Below are 21,500 nucleotides of genomic sequence, written 5' to 3'. Positions count from 1 at the left end.
TAGCAAAATTGCATGTGTACCCTTTAAATTTATACCAAAAAAAGAGAAATGTCTACTAAACTTCCAGTTGGAAATGTCAAGCCGGCAGCTGGATATTTAAGTCTCAATTCAGGGGATGGATGTCTTACTCCCTTTATATTCCTCAATACTTCTTAAGGAGAGAATACATAAAAATAAATTTTCTGTGTCCTTCTATGTCTGAAATACACTATTTATTCTACTCTCAAATTTGAAAGTTAGTTTGGTTGGGTACTAAACTCTACATTGACAACCACTTTCACTAAGAATTTGAAGGCTTTTTACAACTATTTTCTGGCATACAATATTGTTGGTGAAAAGGGTAATACTGATCTGACTTTTGTTTCTTTGTATGCACCCTTTTACCCTCTCTATTTGCTGCCTCCTCCAAGCTTTTAGGATCTTCTCATTATCCCTAATGTTCATGACAGTATGGGTCTTTATTAATTCATTGTGTGCTAGCACTTTAGTAAGCTTTTTTTTTTTTTTTTTTTTTTTTTTTGTGAGACAAGGTCTTGCTATGTTGCCCAGACTGGATTTGAACTCCTAGGCCCAAATGATCCTCCTTCCTCAGCCTCTTGAGTAGCTGGGATTACAGGCATGAGCCACCATGCCCAGCTAGTCAGCCTTTTTAATATGAAGTCCCATGTCCTACAGTTTGGGAAAATTTTCTTGCACTCTCTTCTTGATACCTCTGTGTCATTTTCTCCTTTCACTCTTTAGTTAATTTCCATTATTCAAACATTGAATCTGGTGTCTGTATATTATTTTTCCCCGTCTGTTTTTTTTCTACTTTAAGATGAATTTCATCAACATTATCTAACCTTATGCTGATTTTTTCATTATCTTATTTTTAATTTCCAAGTTTTTTTTCAGTGTGTTTATTTTATAAATACAATATCTCTTGCTAGCTCTCTGAGAATATTAATTATAGTTAGGAAGTTTTTAAGTGTGAACTCCTGCTCTCTGCTTTACTTTTGGTTTTAGTGTGTCTTTATTTGTTCCTTTGATTGTGTATTTGTCTTATTTATATCTGTCTTTCAGTTGGAGGCATTTCTCAAATGACTGATGATCTATATCTGTATCTTCAAGTGTCTTAGTTTGTTTTGTGCTGCTATAACAGAATCCCAAGACTGGATAATTTATAATGAATATAAAATTTTGGGCTTACAGTTCTGAAGGCTGGGATCCCAATATCAAGGTGCAGGCATCTGGTGAGGGCCTTCTTGTAGCATTATCATATGGCAGAAGGCATCACATGGTGGAATGGCAAAGAGCTAGAGAGAGCAAGAGCCAGAGGGGGCAAATCCACTCCCAAGATAACACTAATGCATGCATGAGGGCAGAACCCTCAAGACCTAAACAACTCTTAAAGATCCCCTTACTACCCTTGCTAACATGTATCCCTTACTTGTCTGTTGAAGATGATTAATACTAAGCCTGCATCCCATCTCAGAGGTGGGGAGGAAGGTATATGGAGGGCTCCTTTAAGGACACAACTCCAAGTTGAGTTCATCTTTTCTGTTTATATGCCATTGGCTAGGACTAAGTCCCACACCATACCTGCCTTCAAGGGGGCTGGAACATGTACTTTATTATTACGTAAAAAGGAGAGGCTAAATACTGGAAAACAAGCAGCTGTGTCTCGACTGTGATGCTGCCATCTTACAGCGAGAGGTACAAAGAGCACAGGGACATTGTAGTAGCTCACAACAAAGATTCAACATCCGGGCTCTTTCAGTGACCTTTCCTGAAGATTGTATGACTCACCTTCCAAGAACTCTCCCTTGAGGGGACATGTTGATCTCACAGATTGCAGCTAGTTTCCTCAGCCTCAGCTGCTAACCATCCTGTAGACCCTATAAAGGCAGCTGTGTTTCTGGATCGCAGTGGTCAGAGGAACAGCCCTTCCATAAGCTGGCAATCTCCACATCATCGGGTCTAACTGCCTGTCAGGTGTGGGGTGGGGATGGGCCCTTGCTCTTAAGCACCTGTTCATTAACTTTATCATTATTGGTATCAGCTATCGAGGCTTTCTTAAAACTTCGGGTCATGCTCCAGAGATGCTAGGTACTGAGTAAGCTCAAAGAGTCACATAGTCAGTGGGGAATCTAGTAGAAATGCACATTTGAGACCTCTGGGTTTCCAGGCATGTAATTCAAGAATTGGGGCAGTTTGGCATTTCACAGAGTTTGGTTTCTATATATCCATGCAACAAGCATAGGTAACACATGGAGTTACAGATAATTGATTGGGAGGAATTGGCCTTGAGGCAATTCTTGAGGCAATGGAAAAAATAGCAAATGTTTTCAAGAGGACACCACAATTTGGGGGTACTGTTCGGCACTTTCTATGAACAGCAGATACAGTGGAACATACAGTAAACTGGATTTTTTAGAATCCAGAAGATTCCCAAGAGAGAAGCCTAGCTTTTTTTTTATTCAAAGTTTATTCAACAATACAAACATTGTTCTAAAAAGCAAGAAGTCAGGAAATGTTTTCTTAATTAAATAATGTAGTTGACAATTTTCACATTTACTGCCAGCTACTTATCCAAGTGTGCATGATTCAAAGGGGTTAAATAACCTGCCCAAAGTCACTAGCTAGTAGCCATAGAGCTAGATTTCAAACCTAGGTCTTTCTGGCTATAAAACATACATTGTAACTATTTCATTATATTATACAAAATGGTGAGTAGAGATGGCTTCCTTTTATTTTTTTTTTAGATTAATGTGACCGCTTATGACTAAACTTAGAATTCTGAAAATGCAGATGTCCAGTGAGGTAGTAGTATATACATCTAAGGCAATAACAGGAGTCTTTTTTGTTTGTTTTACTGTTGACATATATTGCCTTGGACTAAGGACTTCATATCACCCTAAGTGTACAAAACTGTAATCAGTTCATAGGAAGAGAATTTGTACAAAATTAAAATTTTGTATTAAAGTGCTATTACTATATTGTTGGTATCCTAAATAGGAACATATCCTGTCTTTATGAATGGTTTGCCTAACGTGGTAGTGGGCCCAGGAAGTAGTGACCATTGTGGTTTAGAAGATGCTTAGTATGGCTGGGCATGGTGTCTCACACCTGTATACCCAACACTTTGGGAGGCCGAGGCGGGCGGATCATGAGGTCAGGAGTTCGAGACCAGCCTGGCCCATATGGTGAAACCCCGTCTCTACTAAAAATACAAAAATTATCTGGGCGTGGTAGCGCACGCCTATAGTCCCAGCTACTTGGGAGACTGAGGCAAGAGAATCGCTTGAACCCGGGAGGCAGAGGTTGCAGTGAGCTCAGATTGCACCACTTACTCCAGCCTGGGTGACAGAGGGAGACTCTGTATCAAAAAAAAAAAAAGATGCTTAGTATAATGAAAAGTTACTAAGAATTTCTGAAAAATTTTCAGGGGACCTACCTATTCTTCAAAAGAAGGGAAAAATTTTAAACCTGAACTGGAGTCATGTACATATTAGAATATTTTATAAACAAAAACATAGTTGATAAGATGTGTCATTAATGTTAAGCAGCAGATTTACTTCCAGAGGATCTCAGGAATGAAGTGTATGACTGTGTGTAACTTTACATTTACTCAGCTGGACTAAGATTTGTTTTTTTATTGAAATATACCATGCTTTCAAAAAGCCCCCTTGTGCCACATCCAAGAGCAGAATAGGTTCCTTATATAAGGAAACCACAAATCTTGAAAACAGCAGTTTCCCTTGATGTTCTTTGGCCACACTACTGTTTGGTTTAACTAGCGTTGCTGGTATTGGAGTTGTTTGAGTCTCAGAATGACTTTGCTTAGAATTTTTATATTTCTGCCCGACCTCTTCCTGTTGACATATTTGAACTGAATCAACATTATTTGAGTGATCATATAAGCATTGTTAAATATAGCATTTGAAAACAGCCTAAGGGTCTGAAATATTAACTTATTCGGGTGTGTTTGCTTGGAAACCTGGAATGAAGACTGTTTGAAAATATATTTGTTTTTAGAATATAATCTAAAAAAGGCTTTAAAAATTCTGAGGCTCAGTAAAGTTTTAAAATAGTAATTATTCATATCTCAACATCTCAGACGCCAAGGCATTTTATGTAGTGGAAATGGGGAAGGTGGTAGAATCACTACATTTTAAAAATATGCAGCTATGTCCTCATTTTAAGGAAGATTATACCTAAATACCATTTCTATTTTTATATCAGGATCACCTATGAACAGGATTTAGGAAATCCTCATTATCTTTCCAAAACTACACAATTGACATAAAATTTAACATTTGTGTCATTATTTTTCATTCTGAATGATAAACTATAAAATGTTTCTTGAAAATATGTATGTACCATATGCTGAAAACAGGCACATTTCTGACAGGGAAATGAACTACCTGTACTCTCATTTAGCTATTGGGTGAAGTGTAGATTCCACTGTTTAAATTCTTTAAAGTTTATAAGCGCCTGACCAAGAGGCTATACAGCTAAAAGATTTATAGCCAAAGAATTAGGAGCCACTGCTAATGGAAAAGCAAACAAATTTTTTAAAAAAGTATCTGAGTATGTGTATATTACACTCTAAGTATGATATATATTTAAAAGTGTCTCTGATATTATAATGAGAGTTAATAGGAAATTTTAGGTTGTGTCTTCTCCAGGTTTTTTTTTTTGTTTGTGTGTGTGTGTGTGTGTGTATGTGTGTGTGTGTCTGTGATGAAGTCTTACTATGTTGCCCAGTCTGGTCTCAAACTCTGGGGCTCAAGCAGTCCTCCTGCTTTAGCCTCCCAAGTAGCTAGACTGTGTCAGCCCAGCTATCCCAGTTTTTATGAAACACTTCTGTAAAGGAAAATACCCTTTCCTCCTAACTAATTCCTATATTCATTCAAGAAGGAATTCAACTCAGTTTTCAATTGTTTTGTTCTGTTGTCTACGGAATGTTAGGTTTAGTGACTTAGATTAACCAATTCTAAAAACAGATTACCTGGGTTGTACGCAGGCCCCTCTGCTTACTGCTCTGTAACCCCAGGCAAGATGTTGACCTTCCTAAGCCTCCATTTCTTGAGTAAGAGTAGGCTTATAGTACCTGGAGCCCAGAGATATTTGGGCGTTAAGTAATGTAATATGTATGATGCTCCTGACACTTCTAAGTACACAGTAAACCTTAGCTTGTGTTATGATGGAGGTGGGGTTTTCCTTTATACATAAAGAGAACTTCATTTTACAGTAACAGTAATTAACTTACTGTTAATAAAACTGTCAATAAAATGGTAATGAACTGTTACTCTAAAATAAAATGCTTATAAATATGGACCCCATCAGAACTACAGTTTTAATGTTCAAAGGATCATCTACATTGAGAAACTGTTTTGAGAGGTAAATCATTGCTGTACATGTGGACTAGCTCTGTGTCATGCAAAAGTGTTACTGCTCAGACAACTAGGTCAGGGGCTGGGCATGCCAAAATGAGCAACCTGGTCTCTGCCCTTACAGAATTTACAGTGTGGGAGTGGAGATAGTTGAGAATATAAATAACCCAGGGGAGTGAAAGGGTGAAGAGAGCAAGTAGGAAAGTGTTGATCTTGGACTGCTTATGAAAATACTCAGCCACGGGCTTCCAAAATAGGACACTGCAGCTGTGGTCTGAGACCCCTTCAAATATCCAAGCAGCGTGCTCTTCCTGAGAGAGGGTGGGCTGTGTGGGGAAGCCTGACAGTCCTGATGTGGTGATCTGGGAATGGGTGGTGTCCAGGTAAGTATTAACCAAAGATGTGATATTAAAATATAAATTCATGGAGTACTGAAATCATTTTAAGTGAGTAAACCCTGCCTTTGGTAGGCCCAGATAAAGCTCTGGTTTTTCCCTAAGACCTCACTTAGTGTGTAGCTGTACTTTTTATCACAAACAGAAGAAACAGATGTTTTGGGGAGAATAGGTCTCAACCTCACCTACATGTTGGAATCACTTGAGGACCTTTAAAACAAAACAAAACAAAAACCTCATGCCTGGGCCCCACCCCAGCGGTTCTGATTTAACTGCACCCAGGCATCAGTGTTTTTAAAACTCTCCAGATGATTCCAATGTGCAGCCAAGGTTGAGAGCCACTCTTCCTCCCTATCCTAGGTTTTATTTCCCCCCAGATGTTCCCTAATAAATTTCAGGAGACTAGCTCAGCCAAATTCTGTCAACAAGTTTTCCAATCAGAAGTTATTAATTTAATACCAGTCCATGTGTTTTCCCTTTGAAAACATGTGCACTTTCTGCATTTCAGTAAGTAATGTTGGCTCCTGGAGAAATACTCATCTTAAGCTCCTAGTGGAGCAAAAGAACCTTTATCATCCAGCACCCTGCCTCCAGACAGCAAGCTCACCATCAAAACATGATTCACTGTCCTATTTTTCACATCTCCTTGGCATGACCAACCCTCAGATTTTGTCCTGTAACCATTTATTTGGTCATTTAACAATGGGTTGTTTCTTCCTAAATCTCTCATGCAGCAGTTTAAAGCCTGTAATGTGCAAAGTTGAAACATTTTGTATTTGGCACTGAAGTCTATCCATGGACATCCAGGCTCTGGACTCCTCTGGTAGCCTTTTGTATTCCTTTGCTTGTCTCAATTTACATAGTGTTTCTTTTTGTTTTGTTTTGTTTTCCAAGTTTCAGTTATTTACTAATCAGTGCAATCGCCAATAGATTACATCATCATGATTTCATGCATTTAGAGGAGAAGTATTTCCTGGTTAAGCGGAAAATTGTGTGGATGGCTTCTGGAAGACCTTCATTCTAAAGCAGCTTTGTAGTGAAACATTTGTTAGAAATCTGGACCTTCTTTCTTCAGTTTGCTGTAATCCACATTTACTGAGTAGAACTTGTATTGATCATTGGGAGCCAGTTTGTTCCAGGGCTCCGGATTATTCTTTCTGTCCCAACTAACATCTGGATTGAACAATGCCAGACACGAGATACAGTGCTGCTCCAATACCTCCAGCTCCAATGAATACAAAGAGGGAGATCAAGCTTAGATGCTTCTTGGACTGAGTGATGATCTGGTGGAGCATGTTTGCTGAAGAGGCCTCCGATTGGAAAGGAGAGAACCAGCCTAGCCACCAGGCTCTGGGCTAAGTAGTATCTCCATAGTGTTTCTTCATAGGTTCTGTTTCTACCACTTTACTCTTCTAATTAACAGATATCTAGTGAATGACAAATATGGGCCAGACACTCTTCTGGGCATTAGGGACAAAACATTTTGCAAATTGGGCAAAAATTTCTGCCCTCCTGGGACTTGCATTCAAGTGGGAGGAGAGAGAAAAGGAAATGCATAATTAGCTAAAATATATATAGTATGTTCAAAGGTGTTAAGTGCTATGGAGAAAAATAAGGCAGGGCAGGAGGAAAGGGAGTGCTATGGCTGAGATATGGTGTGATATTAAATTGGCTTTGCAGTATTATCTAAACAAGAGGAGGGTGAAGGCTTGGACCAGAGGAGTAGTGATAGAAATGGTGAAAAGTGGTTGCAATCTGGGTAAATTTCAGCAAGGCCTAAAGAAGGTGAAGGATTGAGCCCTGCAGATACCAGGAAGATGAGAATTCCAGACAGAGCTGTTGCAAATGCAAAAGCAGGAGTGAATGTGGGGTGCCAAGAAACCACTCTAACAGGGGCATCCGATCTTTTGGCCTCCCTGGGACACACTGGAAGAAGAAGCATTGTCTTGGGCCACACATAAAATACACTAATGATAGCTGATGAGCTAAAAGAAAAAAAATCACAAATTCTCATAATGTTTTAGGAAAGGAAAGCTTGCAAATTTCTGTTGGGTCATATTCAAAGCCATCCTGGGCCACAAGCGGTCTGCAGGCCACAGATTGGACAAGCTTGTGCTAGAAGGCCCAGTGTGGCTGGAGCAAAGCGAGGGTGCAGGAGAGGGCTATGAGACTGGTGTGGGGTGGGAGTGAGATTGCAGAGGGCCTTTTAGGACTTTTGTAAAGATTTTGGCTTTTTCACAGAGTGAGATGGAGAATTATTAGAGGATTTTGAATGGAGAAGAAACCCAGGATCATTCTGGTTGCTCACTTGAGACGACTCTCTAGGGGTCATTGGTAGAAGTGGAGAGACTAATCAAGAAGATATTGCAATAATCTTGCAATAATCTAATTGAGAGATGATGGTGGCTTGGATCGGGGTAGCAGCTAAGATGGGTCAGAAATCGTTGGAATCTGAATATATTTTTGTAGGTAAAATTTTTTGCCCTTATGTCTATGTAATATTTTTTGATATTCCTCTTAAAATAGAGCCCTAAACTCCAGTAAGGGACCTGAATAATGCTAGTTATAGCAAAAGGTTAACTGTCTGACTCTTGAAAACCACAAATTTAGTATTGTGTTTTCTGCCCCCGCCATGGGGTAGATATTATTTTCCTATGTTTCTTTTTTTTTATTATTATACTTTAAGTTCTGGGATACGTGTGCAGAACCTGCAGGTTTGTTACATAGGTATACACGTGCCATGGTGCTTTGCTGTGCCCATCAACCTGTCGTCTACATTAGGTATTTCTCCTAATGCTATCCCTTCCCCAGCCTGCCATTCCCTGACAGGTCCCAGTGTGTGATGTTCCCCTCCCTGTGTCCATGTGTTCTCATTGTTCAACTCCCACTTATGAGTGAGAACATGCAGTGTTTGGTTTTCTGTTCTTGTGTTAGTTTGCTGAGAATTATGGTTTCTAGCTTCATCCATGTCCCTGCAAAGGACATGAACTCATCCTTTTTTATGGCTACATAGTATTCCATGGTGTATATGTGCCACATTTTCTTTATCCAGTCTATCATTGATGGGCATTTGGGTTGGTTCTAAGTCTTTGCTATTGTGAAGAGTGCTGCAATAAACATACATGTGGCCGGATGCAGTGGCTCACGCCTGTAATCCCAGCACTTTGGGAGGCAGAGGCGGGCGGATCATGAGGTCAGGAGATCGAGACCATCCTGGCTAACACAGTGAAACCCTGCCTCTACTAAAAATACAAAAAATTAGCCAGGCTTGGTGGCCAGCGCCTGTAGTCCTAGCTACTCGGGAGGCTGAGGCAGGAGAATGGTGTGAACCCGGGAGGCGGAGCTTGCAGTGAGCCGAGATCGCGCCACTGCACTCCAGCCTGGGCGACAGAGCGAGACTCCGTCTCAAAAAAAAAAAAAAAATACATGTGCATGTGTCTTTATAGTAGAATGATTTATAATCCTTTGGGCATAGACCCAGTAATGGGATTGCTGGGTCAAATGGTGTTTCCGGTTCTAGATCCTTGAGGAATTGTCACACTGTCTTCCACAATGGTTGAACTAATTTACACTCCCACCAACAGTGTAAAAGCGTTCCTGTTTCTCCACATCCTCTCCAGCATCTGTTGTTTCCTGACTTTTAATGATCGCCATTCTAACTGGTGTGAGATGGTATCTCATTGTGGTTTTTATTTGCATTTCTCTGATGACCAGTGATGATGAGCTTTTTTTCATGTTTGTTGGCTACATAAATGTCTTCTTTTAAGAAGTGTCTGTTCATATCCTTTGCCCACTTTTTGATGTTGTTGATTTTTTTCTTGTAAACTTGTTTAAGTTCTTTGTAGATTCTGGATATTAGCCCTTTGTCAGATGAATAGATTGCAAAAAATTTCTCCCATTCTGTAGGTTGCCTGTTCACCCTGATAACAGTTTTGTTTGTTTGTTTGTTTGTTTTTTGCTGTGCAGAAGCTCTTTAGTTTAATTATATCTGATTTGTCAATTTTGGCTTTTGTTGCCATTGCTTTTGGTGTTTTAGTCATGAAGTCTTTGCCCATGCCTATGTCCTGAATGGTATTGTCTAGATTTTCTTCTAGGGTTTTTATGGTTTTAGGTCTTACATTTAAGTCTTTAATCCATCTTGAGTTAATTTTTGTATAATGTGTAAGGAAGGGGTGCAGTTTCAGTTTTCTGCATATGGCTAGCCAGTTTTCCCAACATCATTTACTAAATAGGGAACCCTTTCCCCATTTCTTATTTTTGTCAGGTTTGTCAAAGATCAGATGGTTGTAGAGGTGTGGTGGTATTTCTGAGGCCTCTATTCTGTTCCATTGGTCTATATATGTGTTTTGGTACCAGTACCATGCTGTTTTGATTACTGTAGCCTTGTAGTATAGTTTGAAGTCAGGTAGTGTGATGCCTCCAGCTTTGTTCTTTTTGCTAAGGATTGTCTTGGCCATGTGAGCTCTTTTTTGGTTCCATATGAAATTTAAAGTAGTTTTTTCTAATTATGTGAAGAAAGTCAATGGTAGCTTGACAGTGATAGCATTGAATCTATAAAATTACTTTGGGCAGTATGGCCATTTTCACGATATTGATTCTTTCTATCCATGAGCATAGAATGTTTTTCCATTTGTTTGTGTTCTCTCTTATTTCCTTGAGCAGTGGTTTGTAGTTCTCCTTGAAGAGGTCCTTCACATCCCTTGCAAGTTGTGTTCCTAGGTATTTTATTCTCTTTGTAGTAATTGTGAATGGGAGTTCACTCATGATTTGGCTGTTTGTCTATTATTGCTGTATAGGAATGCTTGTGATTTTTACACATTGATTTTGTATCCTGAGACTTTGCTGAAGTTGCTTATCAGCTTAAGGAGATGATGATGGGGTTTTCTAAATATACAATCATGTCATCTGCAAACAGAGACAATTTGACTTCCTCTCTTCGTATTTGAATATCCTTTATTTCTTTCTCTTGCCTGATTGCCCTGGCCAGAACTTCCGATACTACGTTGAATAGGAGTGGTGAGAGAGGGTATCCTTGTCTTGTGCCGGTTTTCAAAGGGAATGCTTCCAGCTTTTGCCCATTCATTATGATATTGGCTGTGGGTTTGTCATAAATAGCTCTTATTATTTTGAGATACATTCCATTAATACCTAGTTTATTGAGAGTTTTTAGCATGAAGGGGTGTTGAATTTTGTTGAAGGCCTTTTCTGCATCTATTGAGATAATCATGTGGTTTTTGTCATTGGTTCTGTTTATGTGATGGATTATGTTTATTGATTTGTGTATGTGTAGGCCTAGGTTAATATACATGTTGGTGTCTTCGTTTTTAGTTAAAAAGTTTAAAAAGCAAAATATAATAATTTAATAGCAAAAAACTTATTGAATAAGGAATAAAATATATTTTTGCGCAGCTATAAAATGTGTTTGTGTTTTAAGCCAAATGTTATTATGAAAGTGTCAAAAAGTTAAAAAGAATGTTTAAAGTTTAAAAAGCAAAAAAGTTGCAGTAACCTACAGCTTATTGTTGAAGAAAGAAAAATTTTTTAATAAATTTAGTGTAGCCTAGGTGTACAGTGTTTATTATAAAGTCTACGGCAGTGCAAAGTAACATCCTAGGCCCTCACATTCACTCACCACTCACTTGCTGACCCATCCAGAGCAACTTCCAGTCCTGCAAACTCCATTCATGGTAAGTACCCTATACAGGTGTACTATTTTTAATCTTTTATACATTTTTTATTGTACCTTTCCTATGTTTCGATACACAAATACTTACTATTATGTTGCAGTTACCTACAGGATTCAGTACAGGAAAATGCTGTACAGATTTATAGCCTAGGAGCAAGAGGCCAAACCCTATAGCCAAAGTGTGTAGTAGGCTATACCATCTAGGATTGTATAAGTACACTCTATGACATCTACATGACAAAATTGCCTAATGATATGTTTCTCAGAACGTATCCCCATTATTAAGCAACATATGACTGCATTTTGACCCAAATGATCAATGATTGCTATTGCACTGCTGTTGCTTAATAAACATGTACATTCCCTTCTTGCAGTCTTTACCTTATTCCATGGTAGGTCCCTGGAAGTTGACAGAGGCCGGCAATGTGAGTAGAGGAAAAAACATGATACTGTTAATAATATAAAGGAGACGAGTTAACGGGTGCAGCACACCAACATGGTACACGTATACATATGTAACAAACCTGCACCTTGTGCACATGTACACTAGAACTTTAAGTATAACAAAAATATATATATATAAAGAAGCCCACGATTCAAAACAAATGAGGCCCAGGACAATTCTTGTCCCACTCCTCTCCTTTGTTTCTTCTCCCAACTCTCTAAATAAGATAGAATTGTCCTTTTCCAGCTCCATGCAGATCTCTCAGGTGGCCTCTTATGACTTCTTTGCTTCCTCTTTGCCCCTAAACAGGGTGCAGGTATCATGAGAAAATGCAGAGTAGTACAAAAGAAATCTGGTGTTCTCTTCCCCAAAACCAAGTGCACCTTACTCTAATTTCTGTTAGTCACATAAACATTTCTGTTATTCATTTTAATAACTGGAAGAATTTCAGATTAAGTAGATGCTCATTTCTCATTTCATTGGTTCAGCAATTACTTATTGAGTACTTTTTATGTGCCAGATACTGTTCTAGGCTCTGGGAGACAGGAGTGAACAAAACAAAGTCCCCATTTCTTAGGGAGCTTAGCTTATGATGCAGCAGAGAGACAGAAGTACAACTAAATAAGTAATACCTGTATAGTACATCTGATAAAGATAATGCTATTGAGGAAAGCAACTTAGGGAATGAAAAAGGGAGTGCTGGGATGGCATGCTCTTGCTTTTGGTGAGTTGGTATTAATATTTTCAATAGGGTAGCCAGAAAAGGTGTCTCCAATAATGATATATGTGCAGAGACCTGAAGGAAGTGAGAAAACAATATTCATGCCAATATCTGGTGGCAGAACGCTCCTTGCTGCAGGAAGTCCTTAGACCGTTTTCTCCTCTTTATATGCTGCCTAGGTGGTTTCATCCTATCACTTTTTCTAACCCTAATGACTCCCAAACTTCTATCTCTATCCCAGATCTTTCCTATCTCTAGTCCAGTGTATCCAGCTGTTTGTGGAGCCCCTCCACTTGGGTGTCTAGTAGACATCTCAGATTTCAGATGTCTCTATCCAAACTCCTTATTCCCCACTCCCTAAACCTACTTTCTGTAGCCTCTCACTCCCTTTATAAAATGGCAACTCCATTATTTCAGCTTCTCCACTTAAAAATATTGGACTCATAATGATTCTTCCCTCTCAAACCTCACACCCAATCCATCAGCTAGAGCACGAGTTACTTATATTGGGAAAAACTAAAAAAGGAGTAAACCTAGGGCAGTGGGAGGAAGAAATTAAGGTAAAATACAAAGCAGAGCAGTAATAGAGCTACTTGCTGGGCAGTGTTTGATGGGATGAGGAAAATCTAAGCTGAAGGCATTTGAGCCTTGGAACTCAAGTTGCTGGGAAATCACATCCTAAGCCACATTCCCTTAAAAGAGCTAAAACTTTAAAGTGGTTTGCTATGTTTTGATATGTCTTAACATCAAGAGTGAGTTAGTTGGCAAAACTCAAGCTGTCAACCCATGGGTTAGAAAGAGACTTTAGGTACCCGTGAGAATATTTTACATAAAGTTTACCTAAAGTATTTTCCATTTCCTGCTTCTGGAAACATTGTGGGACCTGAATGGAGAAGCCAGAAGTGCAAAGTCTTAATAATAATTTTAAAAAACAGTGAGCATTTGAACCAGTCGTAGAAAAATGAATGTTCTTTGTTGGCATATCTACAATAAAGCAAAACACTTAGCTGAAACATCAGGGAAAGGAAATGATAAATGTCATGGGGTAAAAGATGGTTAAATACTTAAGTATCTTGATTATATTAATTTGAACAATGAAAAGGAAGTAAGTAGTCACTGTCCTTCTGTTTTGATTTGGTATACATTTCCCAGCATTCAAATTCTCAGCACAGAAGGTTCTTGCTGTTTTGCTGCACCAAGTTCTTGGAAATCACATACAGATCCCCCTAAAGGAGACTGGAAGAGTGCAATATTTGGGGACTGCATTCTCCACCCAAGGATTTAGCATCAAATGAAAAACAGGTATAACCAAGAGCATAACACAAAAGAGCTTCAGTGGCTCTGGTAAATTTTTATTTTTTTAGCTATTTATTATAGAAGGATAAGTTTCACCCTAGTGACTCCTTCATGGACAGAAGCGGAATCCTTTATAACTTCTAAAAAGATCATTCCTCAGACTGGATTTCTCTCAGTGTCAGATTTTAGGCTACAGTGTTCAAGTCACAAATATGATTGCCCTGAATGCAATCCTGAAAGAGGTGAATTTCCAAATAGGTCCTTTTGCCAATGGATATCAAGTCTGAATTTCCCGTAAAGGAGATTGTTAGAGACTAAAATAATTTCCCTCTTTAAATGAAATGAGCTTGGACATTGGAATCTGAAAGCTCTGAGGTGGAATTTTTGCTATGCCCTTCACAGGCTTTCCAATCTTGGAGAAATTATTTAATCTCTCTTTGTATGTTTCCTCTTCTGTACAGCAAAGGTAATACCTACCTCGTGGATTTAATATGGAGGTTCAACAGATAACATGTTTAATGTCTGGCAATTAGTAAGCATGATAACATTATATGTCAATTATATACCTTTTATTTCCTATTTAACCAACACAATTTTTTTAAGTTTGTTTCTTCTGTTTTTATAAATAATTCTATTTTAGTGTGGTACCTCAAATTAGGATAGAAGTCTCCAAACACCGATAAATTCTTATTCTCAAAAGTAAACTTCATTATTCACAATAACCAAGATGTAAAAATAACCAAAATGTCCATTGACAGATGAATAGAAAAAGAAAATGTAGTGTATACACACAATGGAATACAACTCAGCCTTTAAAAAACAGGAAATTCTGCAATATGTGACAACATGGATGAATGAGGACGTTCTGATAAGTGAAATAAGCCAGTCACAGAAAGATATATGATTCCATATGTGAAGTATCTAAAATAGTCAAATTAATAAAATCAAAGAGAACACTGGTGGTTGCCAGGGGCTGGGGGGAGGGGGAAATGGGGAGCTGTTAATACTAATCAGTGGGCATAAAGTTTCTGTTTGCAACATGAGTAAGCTTTAAAGATCTGCTGTACAACATTGTACCTATAGTTACCCAAACTGTATGGTATGCTTAAAATTTTAAGCGGGTAGATCTTATACTGTGCTCTTACCAAAATAACATGTTTAAAAATCATAAAGTCATTATCATAGCTATCAAATTTGATTGTCATCTCTATTGCTAATATTAGTAGCTGTCATCTATTGAGTGCTAATTCCTGCCCAGTACCATGATTAGTGTTTGCCACTCTTACATGCTTCCCCAGCAATCCTGTGAAGCAAGATACTACTATTCTTTTCCCCATTCTCAAGATGAGAAAACAGAAGGATTAAGTAAGTTTCTTGTGGTCACCCAGCTTACAAGTGACAGAGCCGGAATACAGACTCAGGCACCCTGACTTCAGTGCCATGCTCCCAACCACTATGATTCTGAAGTATTATTTTTATATTCTAGTACTATATTAATATGATTGTCTGCCCTTGAGAGGAGTCATTTATTGCCTTAATAACCAATGACAGATCTCCTCCAAAAAAGTAGAGATTGGACATGGAAAATGTAACCTAGGAGGATGTTTCTATTTCTTATGTTTGTTTCTTTTTTCTTTTGCCTTTTCCTATAATAAAACCAGATATTTGAGTGGAGATTCTATGTCATTTGCAGAAAAGTGAGTGGGTGGAAATAATCCATAATGTTTAACTTTTTTAATTATTTAAGATTATATATCACCGAAGAAAATCTCATTTGATCCCTGCAAACCCTTTCCCATTCCCCTTATTTAATTCTGTGAGTCAAAGAAAAGAAAGGTCCAGAATAGTTATTAGATCAGCTTAGTTCTTATTATTAATACCATGCTTTCACTCCCTTGGATATTTTCTGTATTTAATCCATTTACATGTTTTTTGCATGTTGCCATGGTAAAGCTCATTCCATGATGTGAGAGACCCTAGTGCTGAAGAAGGTTTTCTTAGCGTTAAACCTCGCATTTTCATTTCTGCATTTTATCTTGGTGTTACCAGGGCAACCCAAATAATTTCATTTTCTCTTCGAATTTTGATGCCCTTAGCCTGTTATACCCTCATGCTGACTCATTCATGTTCTTGCCATTTTTTTTCTAGTGTAATTCTGGTAACTACTTTCTTTACAACATATGTTTTCTGCTTTTCTTTCTATAATCATAGCAGCTAATGCATTGTTGGAGTAGTGGTTAAATATTTGGAGGGATTACAAATCCCACTGAAGATTGGAAAAGAGCTGTGGACTTTCTCTTCAGAAAAATGTCAATTTAAAAAATAATGAATGAAAATATTGAATATATAGAAGTTTATTCAAGTATCTCTTTACAAATCTATTTGGTTCTTAGCTTTTGAATAGCAAGTTGCAAGAGTTTATACAGCAAGGAATTTATCAAAAAAACTACCTGAATCTATTCCATCTTTAAATTTAGATTGTGAAAGTAAAGATACCTGTTTATTTCTGTTTTCATATCTTCATCCCAGGGCAGTCCCATGCTTGGTTTTATACCCTGTTTGTCTCTGGCATGTCTCTTGGCAAACCACCTGCAGGAGTTAAAAAGCTAGTTGGTATGCATCTTTTCCAGTGCTGGCCTGGCTTATACAAGCCCCTTGGGTTTGAATCAGTATAAAGAGCTGAGGAGCAAAGAAAGGGGATAATACATTTTTTGGTTTCCTTGTTTATAGATCTGTTACTCACATATGCTCTTTTTTTTTCTTTCTTTTTATTTTTTTGAGATGGGGTCTGGCTCTGTCACCCAGGCTGGAGTGCAGTGGCTATTCATGGGTACCATCATAGCTCACTGCATCCTTAAACTCCTGGTCTCAAATGATTCTCCCACCTCAGCCACCCCAGTAGTCACATATTCTACTATAGCTTTTTATTTATCTTCTATCCCCAGTGCTTGGCACTTAGTAGTTAGGTAAAATGTGTTGAAAAAGGTTAGGGAGGGAAGAAGGTTAGAGAGGAGGAAGGGAGAAAAAGAAAGAGGAAGGGCATACTCAAGGAAGGGAAGAAAAAGAGAAAAGTGAAAAACAGATCAAAGGAGGCTATCCTCTGAGCAAAGACAATCTCTGTGTGTAGCTCAGAAGTCAGTTCCTAAGGAGGAATTCTAGGTAGATTTCGAGTGAGGGGCCCTCATGGCGGGCTGACACACATTTGGATAAATGCAGGAGAGTGAAGACATGGTTGACCCACATGTTGCTGCGTGTGTTCAGTCTCAGGAGATTGTTGAGCAGCCTATGACCGGTGATGACCAGCCCACTGAGATTCTAACGGCCTTCAGTGCCTGTCATGAGAATTTTGTGAACTTGGTACAAACATAGGCTATTGAGCCAGATTTTAACATGGAATTGATGTTTACACTGAATTAATGTGGAGGCATTGTGTGGAGGATGACCAAGTATAGGTCAGAGTCAATTTGCATTTTCTAGAAGGCAGTTTTCTCCATTTAACAGCCAGATGCAAGGTGAAGCTGTGAAGCTTTACATGAATCTACAGAAAGCATGGGTAGATTTTCACACATACCGTACAAAACAACTTTTGGTGAATGAGTCTTGTGACTTTTTGCCAGTTCCATCTAAGAGCATGTCATGTGTTGCCCTCCTTGTCTTAGATCATCTGGACTGGCTCAGGCTACCCCTATCCTTATGTCTCTACAGATAGAAAATGACAGGGCCCAACCTTATTCAAAATAAACAGAAACAAAACATTTATGAGTAATGGATGGCAAAATGAAACATTTTAAGAGGGGAAAAACAAACAACAAAAAAAGCCATTACGTTGCAGACCCTTCACTCTGTCTGAAATGTTCTCCTGGCCCTGGCCTCCAATTTTACCTAGCTAACTGTTACCACTTATACTATACTTCATACTTCCATGCAAGCATCACTTCCTAAACCCCCAGTAGTTCAGGTCCTAATGTATACTGTCAGAGTGACCTACACTTCTACTTCATCATGCTTGTCACAATTGTGATTAAATGGTTGTGTATCATTGTTTACTGTCTGTCTTTCCACCATAATGCATGGTTCATGAAGACAGGGATTATGTCTCTCTTACTCATCACTTTATTCACATTAATGAGCTCAATACCTTGCAGATAGAGCTATTCTAATACTTACAGAAAGAATAAATAAAGTTCCAGGCATTGTGGTAAGTGCTAGGAATATAAAGCTTTCAAAGACACTGCATCTGTCCTTTGGAAACGTTGTACTCCAGTAGCTATCTCCATTGATAATCTATTCAGCCTCTAGAAACAGAAAGACCGAGGATACATTAAGATCCTAGAACTTTCTCCACCCCCATTCCCCTACATCCCATGTCTTTCTCATGATAATCCCAAGACTGGCCGTGCTTGTGTCCAAGGATGTTGAATAGAAATGAACCAACTTATCTTTCCACCAACTTCCATTTCTCCGTTGACTGGATATTTATTTATTTATTTATTTATTTATTTATTTATTTATTTTTGTAGAAACAATTTTAATTTATGTCTGTGTTACCTAATGTTTTAGGTTTCTAAAACATTAGGCTGTGTTAAGTTTTTAAGATGGGTCATTGGAAAAGAAGATCAAACATTACAAGAGCAAGTAAAAACAAACATCCCCACAGTTGTTTCATAAACCCTGTCCTTTCCCTTGGCCCTAAGCCTACTTTCCACTGCCCAAAACATCATCTACTTCATTCCTAAGTCCTTCTTCAGAACTTCCAAAGATCTCTCTTCTTTGAAGTGTTGGACTTTTAAAAGTGTTTTTTCTTCTTTCTTCCATACTTTTTTCTACTTGTCTAAAGTTTTAATTGAATTCCTATGACCTTTCTATGCTATTTTTTATTTTTTAGCATTTGTGATTAATATATTTAAACCTCCCAATTTAACAGCTTTTGAGCCAGTTTTGCTCTTTTCAAGCACCCGCAATCCGCCTTTTTAATCCTCCTGATGAAGTTGCTGAGAAAAATCAGTTCTGAAATCAGCTTTAGATGTCACCTTGCAAGTTGATACATTACTAGACTTCCATAGGTTTTCAACCATTTAAAAAAATATATCTGCAAGGTCTAGATATCTTTGAGATGGTTTTCTCAGGAAGACCTCATCTGGCTCCAAGCCAGCTTTCTTACTAATAATAGCAACTCCAAGTGATTTCAAAATACTGTACTGTTTGTCAATGAAGATGGCACTGCTTTTGGTCTTGTTCCAAGTTAGCTGATGAGCTTTATATTTCTTCCTCTACTTTTTTTTCTGACATAGGATGCAAATTAATAAATCAAAGATATTACACTTAGACCATTCTTGTAACTTTCTTTTTAATTGCTCATCTATTTACCCAATAAATATATATTGAGCACCTACTATATGCCAAATACTGTGAAGTGTTGGGAAAACAGTGTGAACAAAACAAATTATTTTTGCCTTCATGGACCTTATAGCCTAGGGAAGACCAATGTAAATCCAAGAGCACAAATGAATGGAAAGTACTCTCTGACAGGGGTCATCAGGGGGTGTCCACAATGAGAGCCTGAAACTCTGGATGTGACGGAGTCAGAGAGATTGGGGACAGCTTCCCTGAGCAAGTGGTGCTAGAACCTGGGTCTGCGGTATGCATAGGAGTTAACAAAGCAAGGTGGGTGGGTATTGAAAGAACGTTACAGTTGTAGGATTAGTACCAAAAGGCCCCTGCCACTATTATTTATGTCTTCTTTGTGATGACTTTTCAGGATCTACATAGACTGTTGGCCTTTGCTATCATGCAATGTGTGTTACCTAGTTTCACTATTTCTTTTTGAGGGAGGATAGGTTTTTTATCTTTTTAAATTAAAGAACATATCTATCTTCAGAAACAATGTATTTTAATTAAATGATTCATATTTTCCGAGAATATTTTTCGTATAGATGTTTGGCACAATGTAGATTTGAGAGACCAGTAACATTTGGCTATTTCCACCTAGAGCCTTCCTATAAAGAAACTTTTCATGCCCTTTCTCAGCTTCTAGAATGTGTGACTCTATGAGCATCAAATGTGTTTGCATTAGATATTTAGCTCTGCTGTGAATAAAGAAAACTTAGAAGAGGGAACTCATAAAATGTCTAACTTGGAAAAGATGGCCATTAAATCAGTATGTTAAATATAGAGCCAAACCCAGCAATTATTTCTCCTTTAGATACAAAGCCTTGCATTAAATATTCATTAGCTGGACAGACAAAACCTAACATTCTGGTTTTTAGGTACATTCTTATCAGTTTTAATGCTCCTGAAGGGCCATTTTTCCTGGAGGCTGGAGGACCTGAAATTTTTCCTTCCATCACAAACTTTACTGAGCTCATCCAATAGGAAAGACCAATCAACAGCTGGCATGAGATGGAGGGCAGCCTTCTTGAAAAGCTCCAAAGATAATTAGTCAACCATTAGTGTTTTTCTGCAATTATCAAACTTTCATGGTCCCTGATTCTAGATGGTACATTTTAAAGGTAGATTCCTGTAAAGATTAGCTTAATTGAAAAGGAAGATAAAAATGATCATACTCTAAACCCGTTAGTCTTTCAGTCTCTCACTTTAAACATCAGTCTCTTGGTTTCTGTGCAGTGTTACTTTGTTTCCTAGTTTTTTATGTTTAACCTAGCTGGAAATTTTAAATTTTACCCCTATTTAACAAAAACAAAAAACAAGTGAAAAAGTGTTTGACAAAAAGTTGCTTTAGCTTCCTTGTCACACTTTTTGGTTGAGTTTGTATAAGTACCAGTCTACCATCTATTTTTATGGAAAGGTATTTGAAAAACAAGCTACATTTCTTGTCAGAACAGAAAAGACAACTTTCTCCCTATGAAATTATTAAGAGTTCAACTCAAAAAAACAAACAAACAAAAAAAACAAAAACAAAAAACCTTTTTTTGAGTATTCTAGGCCCCAGAGCAAGGAATATAAAATAAAAGGTGACCCCTTGCCTTTTCAGAAAACTGTAAATTCCAGAAGTTACAAAATAAACAAGAAACTTTAGTTTTAATGCTCTTGAGGGCAGGAGTCTTCTTGCCTTCCGCACCCTCCTCTCCTTGCTGCCCTTCATCAGAAAGAAAGCAGCATTCCCCGCACATGGCTTCGCCAGCTCCTGTCATGCCTGGGTTTTCTGGGCTGCGCTGTGTGTTCGTGGTGTGCCTGCTGCTTAGAACCCTGTGCCCTCTTTGTTCAAGGGGTAAAACTGGATTGGAGGTAAACCTCAGTCTCTTTCTGTACATTGAAGGAGGAGATCAATGATCTTCAAACCAATCATTACAGATTTCCCCAGTTGAATTTGACTTAGCTTTTGGATGTTGAGACTGATAAGGTGATTGAAAACCTGGCCTTAACCACAGCCAATGATATTGAGAGTTCAAGGAGAAACACACAGCCTTTTCAAGGGTTTAGAATCCGATTGGGATTGGGAAGGGGTGTGTATCCACGCTACCTCATGGAAGAGTGTTTCTAGTTTAAAGGAGACAGAAAAGAAAAAAAAGAAACTGGAATGAAGAGGTGACTAAGAAGGCCAGTAAGATGCAGAGAGCTG

General features: G+C 38.2%; 1 protein-coding gene and 1 pseudogene across 2 annotated transcripts in view; one reads left to right on the top strand and one right to left on the bottom strand.

Moving 5' to 3' along the window:
* LRRC8C (leucine rich repeat containing 8 VRAC subunit C) overlaps nucleotides 1-21,500 on the top strand; it is a 134,800-nt gene that overhangs the window by 69,638 nt on the left and 43,662 nt on the right. The window lies entirely within an intron of this gene.
* Nucleotides 6,764-7,068, bottom strand: LOC129144048 (cytochrome c oxidase subunit NDUFA4-like; annotated as a pseudogene).

This window comes from Pan troglodytes, chromosome 1 (genome assembly GCF_028858775.2).
Source record: "Pan troglodytes isolate AG18354 chromosome 1, NHGRI_mPanTro3-v2.0_pri, whole genome shotgun sequence".
NCBI classification, from domain to species: Eukaryota; Metazoa; Chordata; class Mammalia; order Primates; family Hominidae; genus Pan; species Pan troglodytes.
The sequence above is the reverse complement of the archived record's forward strand: the minus strand, read 5'-3'. Positions and strand labels throughout refer to the sequence as shown.